Source organism: Bufo bufo, chromosome 9 (assembly GCF_905171765.1).
Source record: "Bufo bufo chromosome 9, aBufBuf1.1, whole genome shotgun sequence".
In the NCBI taxonomy this organism is placed as follows: domain Eukaryota; kingdom Metazoa; phylum Chordata; class Amphibia; order Anura; family Bufonidae; genus Bufo; species Bufo bufo.
Genome location: NC_053397.1, coordinates 155843045 through 155864404, shown reverse-complemented (window position 1 = coordinate 155864404; position 21360 = coordinate 155843045). Strand labels below are relative to the sequence as shown.

At 46.5% G+C, this 21360-nt stretch overlaps 1 long non-coding RNA gene across 1 annotated transcript in view; it reads right to left on the bottom strand.

Moving 5' to 3' along the window:
* Positions 1–611: 611 nt before the first annotated feature.
* LOC120978918 overlaps positions 612–21360 on the bottom strand; it is a 38100-nt gene continuing 17351 nt past the window's right edge. The window contains exon 3 of the long non-coding RNA XR_005774207.1: positions 612–694. This is a non-coding gene — a long non-coding RNA (uncharacterized LOC120978918). The remainder of the gene's footprint in view (positions 695–21360) is intronic.

The following is a 21360-nucleotide window of genomic DNA, read 5'->3' as shown; positions in this document are numbered from 1 at the left end:
AGGTCAAACACAGAACCTCATTCCAAAAGCTAAGCAACAGGTCTGCGGGCAATGGGGGACCGAGTGCACCTTCGGAACCCTGTGACAACCCTATTTAGAACTGATGTCCTTCATAATCTGAACCGCCCCCTGCTATATCAAAGACTTCCCTCAAGCCATACCAGTTCTCAGAAATGTGGCACCCTAAACAATTAGGTTAATTCACAACAATCTAAAACATAACTTTTTAGTGTGGCCTATCACATTCTCTAATCTAACAGTTCTCTGTTCAACATTATTGCTTGCACTTAAAAGCACTACAGATACTGGGTGGTGACTGGCTCATGCAGCTTTATATTAACTATATCTTTATAGTTCAAGATGGCTGAGCCATTGTGCAAAACAAGCACTTTTACCTTTTGTGTTACCCTTATTTTCTCATAGATTGTAAGCTCTTGCGAGCAGGACCCTCATTCCTCTTGTTTGTATCATTGACTAGTAATGTATAGTAATAGTTTAGTAATTTCACATGTACTCTCAAATTGTAGATTATGCGGCAGATTATGTTAACACTATATACATGTTTTTTTTTATTTTCAACAAACCTTTCTAGATGTTTTATATACAGAATACTTTCTAGGTCTGAAACCTAAACTGGTGGAAAATCCATTGTGCTCTTCTGCATTTGACAAACCAAACCAAGCGGAACCTGTGTCTGTAAAGTAAAAAAAGTGATACATTTTATATTGTTTTGCTAACATCCTTCAACCCATTCCCGCTCTGTGACGTACTGTTATGTTACAGAGTGCTGGTACTTAATGTGTTTTTCAGGATTTTAATATTGATGACCTATCCCCAGGATAGGTCATCAATATCAAATCAACAGGGGTCTGACGCCCGACATCCCCGCCGATCAGCTGGTTGAGGAGAAGGCCAAGCTCCGTGTGAGTGCAGTCTTCCCTAGTTTGTTTACCTGCTCACTAGCGACAGCTCAGTGGTGAGCAGTTGTAACTACAAGCCGTCCAATTCATTTCAGTGGGACGGCTCATTCCTATTCAAGTGTATAGGAATGAGTCATCCCACAGAAGTGAATGGGGAGGCTTTTAGTTACATCTGCTCACCACTGCAATGTCGACTACGAGCAGGTAAACATACTAGGTAAGGCTGCACTCACATGGAGTGTGGCCTTCTCCTCAACCAGCTGATCGGTGGGGGTGACGGGTGTCAGACCCCTGCGGATCTGATATTGATAACTTATACTGGGGATAGTTCATCAATATTAAAATCCTGGAAAACCCCTTTCAAGTGGTTGTCTCACTTCAGCAAATGTTATTTATCATGTAGACAAAGTTAATACAAGGCACTTACAAATGTATGGTGATTGTCCATATGTTCTCCTTTGCTTGCTTAATTCACTTTTCTATTGCATTATTAATTCACTTTTCTATTGCATTATACACTTCTCATATCCAGCAGCTGTGGCTATGCTTGCACACTATGGGAAAAAGCAACAGACCCCAGCAGTTTAACTCTTCAGCTGCCACAGTCTATAGTGACCACAGCATCTGAACGGTTAGACAGAAGGAAGTCCTCAGATTAGAACCTCGCAAACTAAATTGAAGGGGCTGAGTACTTTGCATGGCAACTAGGAGCTTTCTGAAGAGGCCCAGGCTTGCCATGTCCAAGCTGCTAACACAACCTTCCTGTCAGAATGACTGTGCCTTGCAATACAGGAGTATTGTTAAAGTTCCATAAGGGGACTAAAAAAAGGTGTAAAAAATTTTGAATTAAGTTTTTAGAAATAGAAAAAAATATATATATTATAATAAAAAAAAACATTTTCCAATTTCCCCTTATATACACTGCTCAAAAAAAATAAAGGGAACACAAAAATAACATCCTAGATCTGAATTAATTAAATATTCTTCTGAAATACTTTGTTCTTTACATAGTTGAATGTACTGACAACAAAATCACACAAAAATTAAAAAATGGAAATCAAATTTTTCAACCCATGGAGGTCTGGATTTGGAGTCACACTCAAAATTAAAGTGGAAAAACACACTACAGGCTGATCCAACTTTGATGTAATGTCCTTAAAACAAGTCAAAATGAGGCTCAGTAGTGTGTGTGGCCTCCACGTGCCTGTATGACCTCCCTACAACTCCAAATCCCTGATGTTTAGTTTTTTTGGTTTTTATTGCAGCTATGGATGTCCTGGTTCCTTTGTGTTCTTATGTGTGTGCTGTTTGTCTAATGTTTGTGTGGACAGCGTTTCTGAGCACGGGTTCCAGTCAGCAAGGCTGTGGCAGGTTAGTGTGGAACTGTTTGGTTCACCTGTCATTTTCATAGGCTGTTCTTGTTCCTATCCCCTTGCAGCTTGGCCACTTTAGACTCCTGTTTCTCCGTGTCCAGGAGGAACGGGCTGTCTACCCAGCTCCTAGCTCAGGGATCTGCGGAGGGTTAGTAGGGATCCGAGGTTCCGGAGCATGAGCCCTCCTACCATCAAGGTCGGCTCATGCAGCTAGGAGTCAGGGTCAGATTAGGGATGCAATAGGAGGTGACCTGCTCCCTAATGCTGTCGTCCTGGCCGAGTAGCGACCGGACATTTTCAGAATATCGCACGGCTGAGGGTTTCCCCCATCCTCAGCCGTGACATAGACAGTTCATACAGCAAAATAGTCACCTGTTATCCTAGGTGTTAGTTCACACCCCATCAGCATTGCTCAGGACAGAGCAGACCTCCCAAACTCAGGCCTGCAGCCTAGCACACGGCTCAGATCCCAATCCAGCGATTGCCAGAGCTCCTCTGTCAGAGAGAGATGTAATTACCACCAGCTGACACTGGTGGCTGTTTTTTTTTATATAGGCCAGTCAAGACCCGGCCTAGAACGTGGGGAGTAGTCACCCACCAAGCACTTTGACTACTCCCAGTAACCCACCATTCCCAGAAATGACTTTACTTGCCTCATAGTGACAGGTCGGGGCCAATTCCAAATCGCCTCTATTTTATTCACTTCGGGTTTGATAACTCCACGTCCAATGACATACCCCAGGTACTTAGTCTCCTCTTACCCTAACGCACATTTCTTTGGGTTAGCGGTCAGTCCAGCCTTCCTAAGGGAGTCCACTACAGCCTGCACTTTGGGTAGATGACTTTTCCAGTCGGTACTGTGGATGACAATATCGTCCAGGTAAGCCGAAGCGCACCGACAATGTGGATGCAGCACAATGTCCATGAGCCGTTGAAAAGTTGCAGGGGCGCCATGCAGACCAAAGGGTAACACCTTATATTGGTACAGCCCCTCTGGTGTGATGAAGGCAGTTTTCTCTTTGGCAGCCTCCGTCAAGGGTACCTGCCAGTACCCTTTGGTGAGGTCCAAAACAGAAAAATACCGGGCTTGGCCTAACCTCTCAATAAGCTCATCCACCCGAGGCATGGGATATGCATCAAACTTAGAGATCTCGTTTAGTTTTCGGAAATCGTTACAAAACCGGAGTGTCCCCTCTGGCTTTGGTATTAGCACTATAGGACTAGCCCACTCACTTTTAGACTCCTTAATGACGTCTAGCCTCAGCATCATCCTCTGAGATGGCTTGTCGCGGAGCCTCGGATACCTAGTTTGCTTTTAGCCGGACTTTCGCCTGAGGCTCAGTGACAATGTCATGCCGAATTGTGGAAGTGCATCCAGGGAGATCAGAAAAACTGCGAGGATGTCTGCCATGTAGCAATTTGAAGGGCGAGAACCCAGTAGGTGGAAGGTTCTAGTCCTTCCCATCTTTAGACACCAGCCTTTTTAACATGGTTTTTAGTGTTTTGTTAAACCTTTCAACCAGACCATCCGTAACTGTTTGATATGCAGCAACTTACATAGTTCCCTCATGACCTTGGACATAAAAGGGGTCCCCTGGTCAGTCAGAACCTCTTTAGGTAGCCCCACTCGGGAGAACATCTCCATTAGCTCCTTAGCTATAAGTTTAGCCGATATATGTCGCAGTGGCACCGCCTCCAGGTACCAAGTGGCGTAGTCTAGGGTACCAAGATGTGTTAGTGTCCTCTAGCAGACTTCGGTACTGGGCCTATGAGGTCCATAGCGATTCGCTCATACGGTACCTCGATGATCGGGAGAGGTACCAAGGGACTGCGGAAAAAGTGCTGGGGGCTAGTTGCCTGGCAGTTCGGGCAAGACTTACAGAATTCGTCCACCTCTCTAAATACACTGGGCCAGTTAAACCGTTGTAGTATCCGGTCCTGTGTTTTCTGCATTCCCAGATGACCCCCGAGAACATGTTGGTGGGCTAACTCTAACACGAGTTTGCGATAAGCCTGGGGCACCACCAACTGTTCAATGGGTTCACCCCGCAGCTGGTTTACCCGATACAACATATCCTGATGAACCACAAAACGGGGGAACACAGACTCTGCCCCAGCTTGTTGTGGTTCACCATCTACTATTAATACATTTTCCCAGACTCGGGATAGGGTTGGGTCCCAGTGTTGTGCAGTACCAAAATTATCCCCAGAGACATTGAGGTCTGCCAGCTCAGGCCCCGGCGTCATGTCCTCCACGTCTCCCACAATTACACTCAGAGGTGTTGTCTCCCCCTCTTCCGCGAAGTGGCGGTCACCCCTACTGCTGGCCCTTCGGCCTCGGGTTCCCAGGGTTCTTGGCCTCCTCCCGGAGCAAGGCCACTCTACTGGGGTTACCCCTGTCTCATGGGTATCAGTCACTTTCGTAGCAGGCCACAGTGCCGCTAAACCCGGGACGTCTCTCCCGATTATACGTTCGTAGTGTAAGATTGTGGCAACTGCCACTTCGTGAGTCCACCTGCCGGGCCCCTGTGGTTAGAGACACCTGCTGCACACAGATTCCTGGAATATAACGACTGACAGAAGACATAGTTCGTGTCTTTGGGTTACACGGTTCTGGGGTGGAGATTTATGGGATTTGACTGCCCCCGTCCAAAAAGAACCCCCTGTAGATTCTGTGTAGCTTCATAGCGTTCCACCAGGTCGACCATCTCAAGGGCATTACCTGGAGAGACCTGGCCGATCCATTGCTGGGGAGGGTATGGCAAAACCCTCCAGAACATATCAGACAATATTCTGTCCTGCATAGCCATGGGATTCAGCACATCAGGCTGTAGCCACTTTTGCAAAAGGTGGAGTAAGTCATAATACTGGGGTCTCGCGGGCTCAGCCGGCTTAAACCCCCACTGATGTACCCCCTGGGCCCGGCCCAACACATTCACCCCCAGTCTTGCCAAAATCTTACCCTTTACTTTGTGGTAGTCGGCCGCTTGATCGTCCGGCAAGTCGAAATACACCCGCTGGGGATTGGATGCCAGAAACGGAGCGACGAACTCAGCCCACTGGTCTCGGGGTAGCTTCTCCCTTGTAGCCACTTTCTCTTACATCACCAGGTAGGTTTCAATGTCATCTGCGGGTGTCATCTTAGGAATCGCCGCACGGACTGCTTTCTGGGCATCGTGGCCGCTCGGGGTTGCTCCTGCTGCCTGCAAAGCCATCACGTGTTATAGCAGCAACTGGTTGGTCTCTTGCTGCTGCTTGTTAGCCTCCCGTTGTTGCAGGTTTGTCTCTCTGTAATGACCGGCGTCACGCAAAGGGAGGGAAATGGGAAGGCCCTGTCCAAGGGAGAGGGAAAGGTGGTGACCCCTGACTCACCTTGCGGCTGGCACCTGACTGCCCTGACGTCCCTAGACGGGTTCCTCACCCGTACGCCGATCACGTGCCTAAACCCTGGCTTTCCCTAAGATGAGCCCTATGTAGTGAACGGGGCGGTGGGATCACTAGTCCGCACCACTGACACTAAGAGGAAAACACCAAGGAGAGGACAGACAATACAGACAAACATATAATCCCAGGTGGGCGACAACAGCAGACCACGAAGGCCCAACAGGGATCCGGAGGGTAACGTTCTGGAACAACAACCAGGGAACACAGCTACACAGCTCCAGTGGGTCAGTATAGAAGTCCAGGCAGGAAGCTCTATATCTGGCAACCAGAGAAGTGGGAGAGGGGAATATAAGGAGTTTGGGAGTGCTGGACAAGAAACAGCTGAGGAGAAGGAGCTACGGATCCCTGAGTGAGCCAAAAAGGGTTGCAAGGCAAACCCAGAAAGCTACCATAAAGAAACAGCACAATCTTTCTACATAGAGCGCGCAGCCACCCGCTGCGACTTCCTGACACCGGGTAAAACGGAGTCAGGCATGGCTCTTGACACCCTCGTGACACTCTCGCTGCTGCAGATTAGCCTCAATGAGAGCCTTCAAAACAGCCTCCATTTTGTTGTGGGGTACGGGTTGTAATACCGCTGGTTTGATGTATGACATACAACCGTGCCCAAAAATGCAAACCAAAAAATATTTCGGCGTTGATGCCAGCCTTATTGCTCCTGCCCGCATCCTCCACCAATTGTGGGGATTCGCTCTGGTAGACAGGACAAGCGGACGCAGTATAGAGGCAAAGACCAGTTTGCAACTCAAAAACTTCAGTGTTTTATTCACACTTATGGCAACAAAACAGAACGTCCATTTGCAGTTTTGGTGTTTGTTCACACCTAGACAGTTCATACAGCAAAAGAGTCACCTGTTATCCTAGGTGTTAGTTCACACCTGATCGGCATTGCTCAGGACAGAGCAGACCTCCCAAACTCAGGCCTCCAGCCTAGCACATGGCTCAGATCCCAATCCAGCGATTGCCAGAGCTCCTCTGTCAGAGAGAGAGATAATTACCACCAGCTGACACTGGTGGCTATTTTTTCTATATAGGCCAATCAAGACCCGGCCTGGAAAGTGGGGAGTAGTCACCCACCAAGCACTTTGACTACTCCTAGTAAGAGCCGTCCCGGATCAGCTATTACAGCTATACTAAATAGCAAGGTGTCAAGTTACTAAATAGTAAGGTGTCAAACAGCACCTGCTGCTGACACATGAAAACTGGCTCTTACTCCACCGAGGCCATGAACCTCGGTGACACATACCTTCCGTCAACGACGGTCCCTTGCGCCTTCCTAAAATTATATATATATATATATATATATATATATAAAGAAAATCCACGGCACTTCCAAAAAGCAGTTGATGTGTTTATTACACCAGGTACGACGTTTCGGTCCTCTCAATGGAACCTTTTTCAAGCAACAATAATACAGTGGTGCACTCATGAAGTATAAATACTGCCAACATACATAATTGAATAATATGATAATTAACATTCAATGTACAAATGTGTACAAAAAATACTATAAAAATACAGAGAAAATTCATATTGCAATACATCAGTGATAAAAAAATCAATACATAATCATATATATAGTTTAAATCCATAAAAAGTGTACAAAATCATAAATAAGACCTAATATTACATAATTAGGAAATAGCATCCATATGTGTAAAATTGTCTGTGTTGATTAAAAACGATCCTGGATTGGTGGAAAGAAATCAGAACCATACCTGCCCAGCATGGAGTAATACATGTGGCTTGGCGTCCCGGCAACCTGACAGCGCATGTCAGGAAGTCCAACAAGGAGAGAGCGATCACCTGATACACCCCTGATCACAGGACGCTGACTCCCCAGCAACACCGCAAACATCAGTGCCTGGTAAGTGAGGTGAGCGGTCATGTGATCAAAAAAAGCACATGATTGCCATCACCATAGAGACCATACTAACTAAAACAAAAGCAGAGTAGCATATAGAGATTCAGTATGAATCGCCGCCTGCAGCTCTCTGATCGCCTCGTTGGTAACAACTGGGACCCAATAACGTGCAAAGGAGGAAAAGACTCACACCACATAAAATGGATGCCCTGCCCCCAGCGCACCATGTAGTGATCCCCATTAATCCAAACAGGCAAATCGCAGTTGCAATATGTAAAAATGCAAATGAACAATGGTGCAGTTGATCAAATGCAAATAACCTCCCACTCTAAAAAATGGTAAATCTACCCCATAAAAAGACAGGGATAGGAAATATCATAGGCCCCAACAAATATCTGACTTACCAGGCGGTAACAATGTGGCTCACCGCACCACCATGTAAAGGATCGCCCACCAAGGTCAACATCCCCACCAAGGGATATATAACCTGAGAGTAAATGCATAAAGCCCGATCAATAAATAAGAAATAAATAAAATAAAAGTATTAGTGAAGTTAGCCCACAATTCCCCATTAATGTAATGCAGAAAAATGTCAGCAACCACCTGTAAACCACTAATAGGTGTTCATGCTGTATGTGCAGCACAAGAACCACCATAACAAGTGGAAGAAGTAATAAAGAAAATAGAAGAAAAAATAAAAAAAAATTATTGATGAGGCCCAAGACAATCTCCATGCGCTCAAAGAAAGAACAACATTATTTTAATAATGAATAGGTGAAGCAACTTTACATGACATCAACTGCCCAATATGTTCAACTGCTCCAAAAATATCTATACACTGTCCTATAGAGAATCATTCCAGAATGAAGTTTATCCATGCTGGTCAGGCAGCTCACAATTCCGCACACCATTCAGATACACTAAATACAAAAAACAAGAAAAAGGTAATTAGTACATAAAGCACCATATACAGAAAGAGGCGAACCAAAGGCAACAATAAACCTAAAAGTAGGACTATGCAAAAATGCCAGGTCTGAAATCCACATTTAACCCATTAGGTCTCAAAGAATTCAGAGTGGCAATCCAATACAATTCACGTTTTTTTTTTAAGGATAAAATCCTATTACCACCCCTGCGAGACAAAGGAACATGATCAATCAACATACATTTTAGATCACTTTCTTTGTGATTGTATTCCGAAAAATGTTTAGATATCGGAAGATCCATCCGTTTTTTGCGGACAGTATACCGGTGCTGATTGAAACGGGTTTTGAAGTCAATAGAGGTCTCCCCTATATAAAGCAACTTACATAGGCACCAAAGCACATAGATCACAAAGGTCGTATCACAGATCAAATAGTGCTTAATAAAGTATTGTTTGAAAGTTACAGGATGTATAAACTTATTGCCTTTTTGCATATAACAACAGTTAATGCAATGCAGTCAAGGAAAGCAACCCTGCTTCTGGATACAGTTTTTTTCTGTATTCACCAATTTATCCTTCAAATTCTTCGGTCTCCTGTATGATAATAATGGGGGCAACTTAAAAGCAGCAATATTGTTATGTCCACTAGCTAAAGACGACCAATGCTTATTCACAATTTCTCTGATAGCATGGCTATCTTCCATATAAGTAGTCACTAACGGAATTCTCTGTTGTGATCTATTCTCCTGCTTGTGCTCAAGTAAATCTACTCGATTTAATGTCTGTATAGCTGCCAAGTGTGCTTTAAGTAATGATTTTGGGTAACCCCTCTCACGAAAAGACGTCGTCATCTTGTCAAGCGTCACGGTAAGTTGTAAATAGTCACTCATAATCCGTTTGGCACGTAAAAACTGACCGCGTGGAAGAGATTTTACTATCGCTCTGGAATAAGCACTATCGTAACTCAAAAGGGTATTTTATCTGTTGGCTTAACATAAAGATCAGTAGAGATCTGGCCATCCTTTAAGGTAATGAGTGTATCAAGGAAATTAATCTGTTCCACAGAGTAGTTAAGAGTGAATTTAATGTCACTGTCAATAGTATTCAAAAATGAAAAAAACTAGGTCAATTGCAGTTCTGTCATGGTCTTACCTTCTTGCTGTTCTCCTTCGTTTGACATGTGCTGGCGGCCATCTTGGTTTCTGGGTTTCTTGTAGCCTCCCACCCTGCGGCTCCTCCTTCCCACTGGGAGGAGCTGGATGCCCAGCTCATATATATAGGAGGTCTGTGGCTTCAGTTCCTTGCTTGGTCCTCCTGTGTTCACATGCTTCTAGACTGCTGCTGCTTCTGGTTCCTGATCCTGGTTTCGTCCGACTACCCTGCTGGTTCCTGATCCTGGTTTCGTCCGACTACCCTGCTGGTTCCTGATCCTGGCTTCGTCTGACTACCCTGCTGGTTCCTGATCCTGGCTTCGTCTGACTACTCTTCTGGTTCCTGACCTCTGGCTTCGCAAAGACTCTGCTTCGGTTTCGCCATCCGTTTGGACTTTTGCTTTACAGCTTTATTTTCAATAAAGCCTTCTTATTTTCACTTATCCCTTGTTGTACGTCTGGTTCATGGTTCCGTGACATTAGGACCAAGCCATGAATTCTGACGGTACAGGGCCATCCTCGCTACCCACGCTGGTTGCCAGACTTGATCAGCAGGATCACCTGTTGGGTCGGTTCGCTGTGGCGTTGCAAACCCTGCTTGAACGCACGGCTCATTTCGCTCCCGTTGCCGATGGGTCGGTTGTCGCTCCTGGGCCCGCTCCTACTGCCGCTCCGGTTGTTGCGCCAGAGTCTACCCCGACACCTGTTGTTGCACCTGCGGTGTTTCGGGGTATGACCGGTTCTGCCCCTCTTCCACAGCGCTTTGGGGGAGAGCCAACTCAGTGCCGAGGTTTCCTTAACCAGGTGGGCATTTATTTCGAGTTGCTGCCACATGCCTTTCCCACTGAGAGATCAAAGGTGGGCTTCTTGATCTCGCTGCTCTCGGACAAGGCCTTGGCCTGGGCCAGCCCTTTATGGGAGAACAACAATCCGGTGGTTGCCGAGTTTTCCGGTTTTGTTGCTTCTCTTCGGAAGGTATTCGATGTGCCGGCTCGTGCTGCCTCTGCTGCGAGGCTCCTTATGTCCATCAGACAGGGTTCACGATCCGTAGCTGAATACGCCATTGAGTTTCGTACCCTGGCAGCAGAGGTGGGCTGGAATAATGAGGCTCTGGTCGCTGCTTTCTCTCATGGTCTCTCGGATGCCTTGAAGGATGAGGTTGCAGCTAAGGACCTACCAGTGGAGCTCGAGTCTCTTATTTCTTTCCTGATTTTGATTGACACCAGACTCAGGGAGAGACCTTCCTTTAAGGAGAGCCTGCGGAGGTTTTCTAACAGATTGGCGCCTACGTTTGCTGTCCCACCCGTGCCTCCCTCTCCTCCCACGCCTCCTGGGGATGACTTGTCTGGGGGTGAACCCATGCAGCTGGGGTTTGCTCGCCTGTCCGAGGGGGAGAGGGTACTCCGGAGACGCGAGGGCCGATGCATGTACTGTGGTCTCGGTGGGCATTTTCGGTTGGCATGTCCGAACCGTCCGGGAAACGCTCGCACCTGAGATCCTGTCGGGGGCAGATCTTGGGTGGAGTCTCCTCGTCCCCGGTTTCCCGTGTTGACAAACCACTGATCACTGTTGTCCTCTCCTGGGTCGGGGGCTCGGTGACGACCCAGGCATTGGTGGACTCTGGTGCTGGTGGTTTGTTCATTGATAATGTGTTCGCTGCCGCCAATTCCATTCCTCTGCAGGCTCGAGGTTCCCCACTGGCTCTTGAGGCGATAGACGGCAGACCCCTTCTGCCGCCACACGTGACTCATGAGACCCTTCCAGTGGGGATAGCCATTGGTGCCGTTCACAGAGAGTCGGTCTGCCTCCAGGTTATTTCGTCTCCACACTACTCGGTGGTCTTGGGGTACCCCTGGCTCCGGAAGCATAATCCGACTTTCGATTGGAGATCGGCCGAGATCCTCTCGTGGTCACCGCAGTGTGGGGCTAGTTGCATCCATGGGTCTGTCAAGTTGCTGTGTACTTCCTCGGACTCTCTGTTGCCTCCTGAATACGAGGAGTACCGGGATGTATTCGATAAGGTGCGCGCGGTTGCCCTACCTCCGCACCGCCCATACGATTGTGCCATAGAGTTACAATCTGGTGCCGTTCCTCCTCGTGGCAAAGTCTATCCACTGTCGGTAGCGGAGAATGAGGCCATGGAGGAGTACGTGAGGGAGGCGCTTTCACGCGGACACATTCGCAAATCCTCGTCCCCGGCAGGGGCTGGATTTTTCTTTGTGAAAAAGAAGGGCGGTGAGTTGAGGCCTTGCATCGATTACAGGGGTCTCAATCGCATCACGATCAAGAACGCTTACCCGATACCCTTGATTTCCGAGCTGTTCGATCGCCTTAAAGGGGCCACGGTCTTTACCAAACTCGACCTGAGGGCGGCATATAACCTGGTAAGGATCAAGGCGGGCGATGAGTGGAAGACCGCGTTTAACACCAGGACCGGTCATTATGAATCCTTGGTTATGCCCTTTGGGTTGTGCAATGCGCCCGCAGTCTTTCAGGAATTCATCAACGATGTTTTCCGTGACCTGTTGCAGCAGTGTGTGGTGGTCTATTTGGATGACATCTTGGTATATTCTGAATCCATGGAGGCCCACATTCTGGATGTCAGACGAGTGTTGCAACGGTTACGAGAGAACAAGCTGTTCGGTAAGCTTGAGAAATGCGAATTTCACCGATCCCAGGTAACCTTCTTAGGTTACATCATTTCCGCTGAGGGGTTCTCCATGGATCCTGAGAAGGTTTCGGCTGTCTTCCAGTGGCCCCAGCCCAGTGGTCTTCGTTCCCTGCAGCGCTTTTTGGGCTTCGCCAATTATTATCGGAAGTTCATCAGGGACTTTTCCATGCTAGCCAAGCCTCTCACGGATCTGACCAGGAAGGGCAGTAATTCCCAGGTCTGGCCGCTCGAGGCCATCCGAGCTTTTGAGGCTCTAAAGTCCGCCTTTGTGTCGGCTCCGATTCTGTCGCATCCCAACCCTGGGTTGCCCTTTGTCCTCGAGGTGGACGCGTCTGAGACGGGAGTAGGCGCCCTTCTGTCTCAGCGTAGAACACCAGAGGGTCCTCTGCTTCCTTGTGGGTTTTACTCCCGGAAACTGTCTTCCGCGGTGTGCAACTATCAGATTGGTGACAGGGAGTTATTGGCCATCGTGCAGGCCCTTAAAGAATGGAGGCACTTGCTCGAGGGTTCGGTGGTTCCGGTCCTCATCCTGACGGACCACAAGAATCTGACCTACCTTTCTGAGGCCAAGAGATTGTCACCACGTCAGGCCAGATGGGCTCTGTTCTTGTCACGTTTTAATTACGTGGTCTCCTACCTACCCGGTTCCAAGAACATCAGGGCGGATGCCTTATCACGGCAGTACTCCGAGCTGTCCAGGGAGGAGTCGATTCCGACTTCGGTCATACCTCCGAATCAGATCTTGGCCGCCATTCGCACCAGCCTGACCTCTCCCCTGGGTGAGCAGATTTTGGCGGCTCAATCTGGTGCTCCCTCTGGGAGACCCAACGGCAGATGTTTTGTGCCTGAGGAGTTGCGCACTCGGTTGTTGCGAACCTACCATAACTCCAAGACCGCGGGGCATCCTGGAAAGAATCAGCTGTCCTGGGCTGTTTCACGTCTGTTCTGGTGGCCTTCCCTACGTTCCGACATCGCCGCATATGTAGCGGCATGCTCCGTTTGTGCCCAGAGTAAGTCCCCTCGGCACCTTCCGTTGGGCCTTCTGCAACCCATAGCCACCGGGGAGCGCCCATGGTCACACCTGGGGATGGATTTCATTGTGGACCTCCCTGCATCCCGAGGCCATACGGTTATTCTCATGATTGTGGATCGGTTTTCCAAAATGTGCCACTGTGTTCCTCTCAAGAAGTTACCCTCTGCACAAGAGTTGGCCACGATTTTTGCCAGGGAGGTCTTCCGGTTGCACGGTTTGCCCAAGGAGATTGTGTCGGATCGGGGGAGTCAGTTTGTGTCCAGGTTCTGGCGCGCCTTTTGCTCCCAGTTGGGGATTCATCTCTCCTTCTCCTCGGCCTACCACCCTCAGTCCAATGGGGCCGCAGAACGATCCAATCAGGCCTTGGAGCAATTCCTTCGTTGCTATGTCTCCGATCACCAAGACAATTGGGTTGACCTCGTGCCTTGGTCTGAGTTTGCCAGGAACACGGCGGTGAACTCTTCCTCTGGGACGTCTCCCTTCATGGCCAATTATGGGTTCCAACCTGCCGTGTTACCGGAGGTATTCTCTCCCCAGGATATTCCGGCTGTGGAGGATCACCTTTCCGTCCTACGTGCTTCTTGGGTACTGATCCAGAAGTCCCTTGAGGTCTCTGCGCAGCGCCAGAGACTCCAGGCTGATCGCAGACGAGCGCCGGCTCCTTCCTACCAGGTCGGAGACCGTGTATGGTTGTCCACCCGCAACCTCAACCTTCGAGTGCCCACTCCCAAGCTGGCGCCTCGCTTTGTTGGTCCCTTCCGAGTGCTTCGCAGGGTAAACCCGGTAGCCTATGCCCTTGCGCTTCCTCCTGGCATGCGGATCTCCAACGTGTTTCATGTCTCCCTGTTGAAGCCACTGGTGTGTAATCGTTTCACTTCCTCGGTTCCTCGGCCTCGTCCGGTCCAAGTGGGTAATCGTGAGGAGTATGAGGTGAGCAATATCCTGGACTCACGCCTGGTCCGCGGTCGGGTGCAGTTTTTGGTCCATTGGCGTGGTTATGGTCCAGAGGAGCGTTCCTGGGTTCCCTCCGCAGATGTCCATGCTCCTGCCTTGCTCCGAGCCTTCCACGCACGCTTCCCTCAGAAACCGTTCTTTACTCCGCGGAGGAGGGGCCCTTGAGGGGGAGGTACTGTCATGGTCTTACCTTCTTGCTGTTCTCCTTCGTTTGACATGTGCTGGCGGCCATCTTGGTTTCTGGGTTTCTTGTAGCCTCCCACCCTGCGGCTCCTCCTTCCCACTGGGAGGAGCTGGATGCCCAGCTCATATATATAGGAGGTCTGTGGCTTCAGTTCCTTGCTTGGTCCTCCTGTGTTCACATGCTTCTAGACTGCTGCTGCTTCTGGTTCCTGATCCTGGTTTCGTCCGACTACCCTGCTGGTTCCTGATCCTGGTTTCGTCCGACTACCCTGCTGGTTCCTGATCCTGGCTTCGTCTGACTACCCTGCTGGTTCCTGATCCTGGCTTCGTCTGACTACTCTTCTGGTTCCTGACCTCTGGCTTCGCAAAGACTCTGCTTCGGTTTCGCCATCCGTTTGGACTTTTGCTTTACAGCTTTATTTTCAATAAAGCCTTCTTATTTTCACTTATCCCTTGTTGTACGTCTGGTTCATGGTTCCGTGACAAGTTCAGTCCCAGTCCAAATTAAAAAAATTTCATCTATGTATCGCCATCATCTCAACACATGGTCGAAGTGGGGCGACACATAGATGAAACTGTCCTCCAAGAAGGAGACTGCCATGTTAGCATAAGTCGGTGCCACATTCGAGCCCACGGCGGTCCCCTTCAACTGTAAACAAAAATAATCACCAAACAAAAAATAATTACATGTCAATACTGTGTGTAATAATGTCAGGATAAAATCCTGACACCCAGATGAAAAATCCGAATGAATCAATGCTTGTTTGACCACATTGATACCAAATTCATGTCTTCTAGATGTGTAAAGACTCACAATGTCAAACGAGGCCATAAATGCCCCAGAAGGAACATTGACTTCAGATAATTTGTTAAGAAAGTCAGTAGTCAGTGAATATCTGACCTTGCAGAAACTGCATATTTAAGCAATATCTTATCTAAAAAGACAGAGACATTACTAAGAAGAGAACCTTTCCCAGACACAATAGGCCTGCCAGGAGGGTCACTCAGATTTTTGTGAATTTTAGGTAACAAATACAGCATAGGAGTTACTGGATGTGAGACAATCAAAAAATCTCTTGTCTTGCCATCAATGAACCCCAATTGAACCCCTTTACAGACAATCTGATTGATATTACGCTGAAAGATCCCATTTTGGATCACCACTCAGTTTGTTATAAACCGACTCATCAGACAACTGCCTGTGAGCCTCTGCAATGTATTTGGAAGTGTCCATGACCACAACCTCACCACCCTTATCAGCTGATTTGATGGTGAGGCTGGGGTCATGGACAAGAGCGAAATTGATTATGTTCAAGGGTGCCAAGGGCATGTATATCACGTAACACAGACTCAGTTAATAAATCAATCGCAGGGGAAGAAACCACAGGATTAAAATCGCTCTTAGCGTATAGATCCACATCAGATAAACATAATTCAGATGTTTTTAAATAATCACCCTTGCTGGGTTGTGTAGAAAACCATACATTCAACTTAAGATGTCTGAAGAAATCATATAGATCAACCTCTACCTGCAGCCAATTAGTCCGAACATTGGGACAAAAACTTAAACCCTTAGATAACAATTTTAACTGCAATGGAGTCAATATATGTGAGGAAATATTTACCACGGTATCAGGTGTGGTTAGTTCTTCTGCTTCTGTACTTTCATGCTGCGAGTTTTCTTGTTGTTGTCGGTGTCTTCTACGTCCCCCTCTCCTAGTTGGTTTTTTTCTTCTATCATGTGTGGCAAGACCCCTTGGGTTAAATGTGGATTTCAGACCTGGCATTTTTGCATAGTCCTTCTTTTAGGTTTATTGTTGCCTTTGGTTCGCCTCTTTCTGTATATGGTGCTTTATGTACTAATTACCTTTTTCTTGTTTTTTGTTTTTAGTGTATCTGGATGGTGTGCCGAATTGTGAGCTGCCTGACCAGCATGGATAAACTTCATTCTGGAATGATTCTCTATAGGACAGTGTATAGATATTTTTGGAGCAGTTTGTTGTGCATTTTCATAGGTAAATGCATTGATATCCAATTCATTCTATTCAAGATGGATGTTCATTGCCTTTAAGAGCCATGCTCGATTATAGTAACAATTTTGTATGTCTTGAGTAGGCCAAATTAAGGTCACACAAAGGTTTCTGCGCTTTAGTGTTATTTTTCTCATGAATGTACCAGTCTGAGAAGAGGCCTCCTTGTCTACTTTTAAATTTATGACGGGAGATAAAGATAAGCTCTATGCAGCTGGTGATCATTACCTATACAATTAGGCATTTATTAATGAAGCAAAATATATAATTCATGTATTCATTTAATGAGCCTTAGTTAGTCCTTAGCATAAGACAATCAGTAGGACATATATATATATATATATATATATATATTACTTTATATTATATTGTTATATGTTATGAAGACAACATGTATCCAGTATATTGTATATATTTCTCATTAGGAGAATATCTGTCTCTAAAAGAGTGTCTGTGAAGATGTGTGTTTTGTAACAATTATTCACATCTTTGGTATGAGAGGAGGTACTGATATCTCTGTGAGAAAACAAGGCCATTCAAGTTATTTATGAATCCATAAATCAACAGTGTGAGAAACATTCAGAGAGACGCCTAGAGGTCTGTCTCTAATTGCTACAAGTGTCAGAATTAATCCCTATGGCTTTGAATTAGAGCTTTTAAGGTCAAAATGTATAGAATAAGTTTTATTCAGACTTACATAAGTTAACCTTTTATACTATGATGCAAATAGCTTACACAACAGTGCCACCTATGTATCAGTAGGTGACAATACAACAGTAGCAAAAGTGCATTCTGGGTAAGGTTATGATGTCACATTTTTCTCAATGGTCACGCCAATCCGACAATGATTGGAAAGTTCCAAACTAGGAAGGTGGGTCTAACTGATAAGTTTGTGATCATAAGCCATACACAAAAGGAGAAAGAGGAGAGAAAAAAGTGGAGCTCTCTAGAGGGGTTTATCAAGATGAAAGCCATGGTGAGATGCGCTAATATGGACCACCCAGCTTTCCTAGGAGCAGAAGTGAGATTCCTACTAGGACTTGGTAAGAGACACAGAAAATGATATTTCATTTTATTAAGACTAATTTGATAGTGTGGGTGAAATTATACCATCTAGATTGGCGAATAAATAAATAATTAAATTAATTGATCATCTCCATATTGAGATGTAGTGTTAGGATATTGTGAGGCTTCATTCTACCTGCAGAAGAATCAAGACTCATAAATTTAGCAAAGCATTACATGATTACATATATATATACACTGCTCAAAAAAATAAAGGGAACACTTAAACAACACAATGTAACTCCAAGTCAATCACACTTCTGTGAAATCAAACTGTCCACTTAGGAAGCAACACTGAGTGACAATCATTTTCACATGCTGTTGTGCAAATGGGATAGACAACAGGTGGAAATTATAGGCAATTAGCAAGACACCCCCAATAAAGAAGTGGTTCTGCAGGGACCACGTCTCAGTTCCTATGCTTCCTAGCTGATGTTTTGGTCACTTTTGAATGCTGGCGGTGCTTTCACTCTAGTGGTAGCATGAGACGGAGTCTACAACCCACACAAGTGGCTCAGGTAGTGCAGCTTATCCAGGATGGCACATCAATGCGAGCTGTGGCAAGAAGGTTTCCTGTGTCTGTCAGCGTAGTGTCCAGAGCATGGAGGCGCTACCAGGAGACAGGCCAGTACATCAGGAGACGTGAAGGAGGCCGTAGGAGGGCAACAACCCAGCAGCAGGACCGCTACCTCCACCTTTGTGCAAGGAGGAACAGGAGGAGCACTGCCAGAGCCCTGCAAAATGACCTCCAGCAGGCCACAAATGTGCATGTGTCTGCTCAAACGGTCAGAAACAGACTCCATGAGGGTGATATGAGGGCCCGACATCCACAGGTGGGGGTTGTGCTTACAGCCCAACACCGTGCAGGACGTTTGGCATTTGCCAGAGAACACCAAGATTGGCAAATTCGCCACTGGCGCCCTGTGTTCTTCACAGATGAAAGCAGGTTCACACTGAGCACATGTGACAGACGTGACAGAGTCTAGAGACCCCGTGGAGAACGTTCTGCTGCCTGCAACATCCTCCAGCATGACCGGTTTGGCATTGGGTCAGTAATGATGTGGGGTGGCATTTCTTTGGAGGGCCGCACAGCCCTCCATGTGCTCGCCAGAGGTAGCCTGACTGCCATTAGGTACCGAGATGAGATCCTCAGACCCCTTGTGAGACCATATGCTGGTGCGGTTGGCCCTGGGTTCCTCCTAATGCAAGACAATGCTAGACCTCATGTGGCTGGAGTGTGTCAGCAGTTCCTGCAAGACGAAAGCATTGATGCTATGGACTGGCCCGCCCGTTCCCCAGACCTGAATCCAATTGAGCACATCTGGGACATCATGTCTCGCTCTATCCACCAACGTCACGTTGCACCACAGACTGTCCAGGAGTTGGCAGATGCTTTAGTCCAGGTCTGGGAGGAGATCCCTCAGGAGACCGTCCGCCACCTCATCAGGAGCATGCACAGGCGTTGTAGGGAGGTCATACAGGCACGTGGAGGCCACACACACTACTGAGCCTCATTTTGACTTGTTTTAAGGACATTACATCAAAGTTGGATCAGCCTGTAGTGTGTTTTTCCACTTTTATTTTGAGTATGACTCCAAATCCAGACCTCCATGGGTTGAAAAATTTGATTTCCTTTTTTTTTTTTTTGTGTAATTTTGTTGTCAGCACATTCAACTATGTAAAGAACAAAGTATTTCAGAAGAATATTTTATTAATTCAGATCTAGGATGTGTTATTTTTGTGTTCCCTTTATTTTTTTGAGCACTCACCTAAAGAATTATTAGGAACACCATACTAATACGGTGTTGGACCCCCTTTTGCCTTCAGAACTGCCTTAATTCTACGTGGCATTGATTTTGGCCAAAGCGTATTAAGCCACTCACCGCGTCAAGGTCGTCTCATTTGAGTGGTCCCTAACTCTTGTTCCTACCTGTTTATGGGCCATGACAGCCACATAAAGTCCAGGGAATGCAGGTCAGCATGCAAGCCAAGTACACTCTGCTTTTAACCCCGTCCGGTGCCATTACAGCTTTCATCGGATCCAGGGATGCAAGTACCAACATGCATGCTGAGCCCACCATATACTTCTCCTGGAGCCAAATGGCTAATGGTAGGTTCTTTATAAGCAGACTCAGTTTTATACTGACTTTAAAACCAGCCTCCAGGACAGATTGACTGGTCAGGTGTGCTTGACTCAAAGGAGATCGCCACGCCTCCAATATATGCTACAAAGAAAAAATGTGGGGGGTTGAGCCCGCACAACCTGCCTGTAGACAATGTGGGGGGTTGAGCCCGCACAACCTGCCTGTAGACAATTTTAAACATATGGATGCTATTTCCTAATTATGTAATATTAGGTCTTATTTATGATTTTGTACACTTTTTATGGATTTACACTATATATATGATTATGTATCGATTTTTTTATCACTGATGTATTGCAATATGAATTTTCTCTGTATTTTTATAGTATTTTTTGTACACACTTGCACATTGAATGTTAATTATCATATTATTCAATTATGTATGTTGGCAGTATTTATACTTCATGAGTGCACCACTGTATTATTGTTGCTTGAAAAAGGTTCCATTGAGAGGACCGAAACGTCGCACCTGGTGTAATAAACACATCAACAGTTTTTTTGAAGTGCCGTGGATTTTCTTTTTTTATATTTGATTTGAATGTTGGATCGCTTCCGTGGCCGCTGGCACTCCGTCTTTCTATTTTGTCTGCAGTGCTGCGCAATATCTTATTCATCGTCTATATATATATATATATATATATATATATATATATATATACACTCACCTAAAGAATTATTAGGAACACCATACTAATACGGTGTTGGACCCACTTTTGCCTTCAGAACTGCCTTAATTCTACTTGGCATTGATTCAACAAGGTGCTGATAGCATTCTTTAGAAATGTTGGCCCATATTGATAGGATAGCATCTTGCAGTTGATGGAGATTTGAGGGATGCACATCCAGGGCACGAAGCTCCCGTTCCACCACATCCCAAAGATGCTCTATTGGGTTGAGATCTGGTGACTGTGGGGGCCATTTTAGTACAGTGAACTCATTGTCATGTTCAAGAAACCAATTTGAAATGATTCGAGCTTTGTGACATGGTGCATTATCCTGCTGGAAGTAGCCATCAGAGGATGGATACATGTTCTCATTCTGTTTACGCCAAATTCGGACTCTACCATTTGAATGTCTCAACAGAAATCGAGACTCATCAGACCAGGCAACATTTTTCCAGTCTTCAACAGTCCAATTTTGGTGACCTTGTGCAAATTGTAGCCTCTTTTTTTCCTATTTGTAGTGGAGATGAGTGGTACCCGGTGGGGTCTTCTGCTGTTGTAGCCCATCCGCCTCAAGGTTGTGCGTGTTGTGGCTTCACAAATGCTTTGCTGCATACCTCGGTTGTAACGAGTGGTTATTTCATTCAACGTTGCTCTACTATCAGCTTGAATCAGTCGGCCCATTCTCCTCTGACCTCTAGCATCCACAAGGCATTTTTGCCCACAGGACTGCCGCATACTGGATGTTCTTCCCTTTTTACACCATTCTTTGTAAACCCTAGAAATGGTTGTGCGTGAAAATCCCAGTAACTGAGCAGATTGTGAAATACTCAGACCGGCCCGTCTGGCACCAACAACCATGCCACGCTCAAAATGGCTTAAATCACCTTTCTTTCCCATTCTGACATTCAGTTTGGAGTTCAGGAGATTGTCTTGACCAG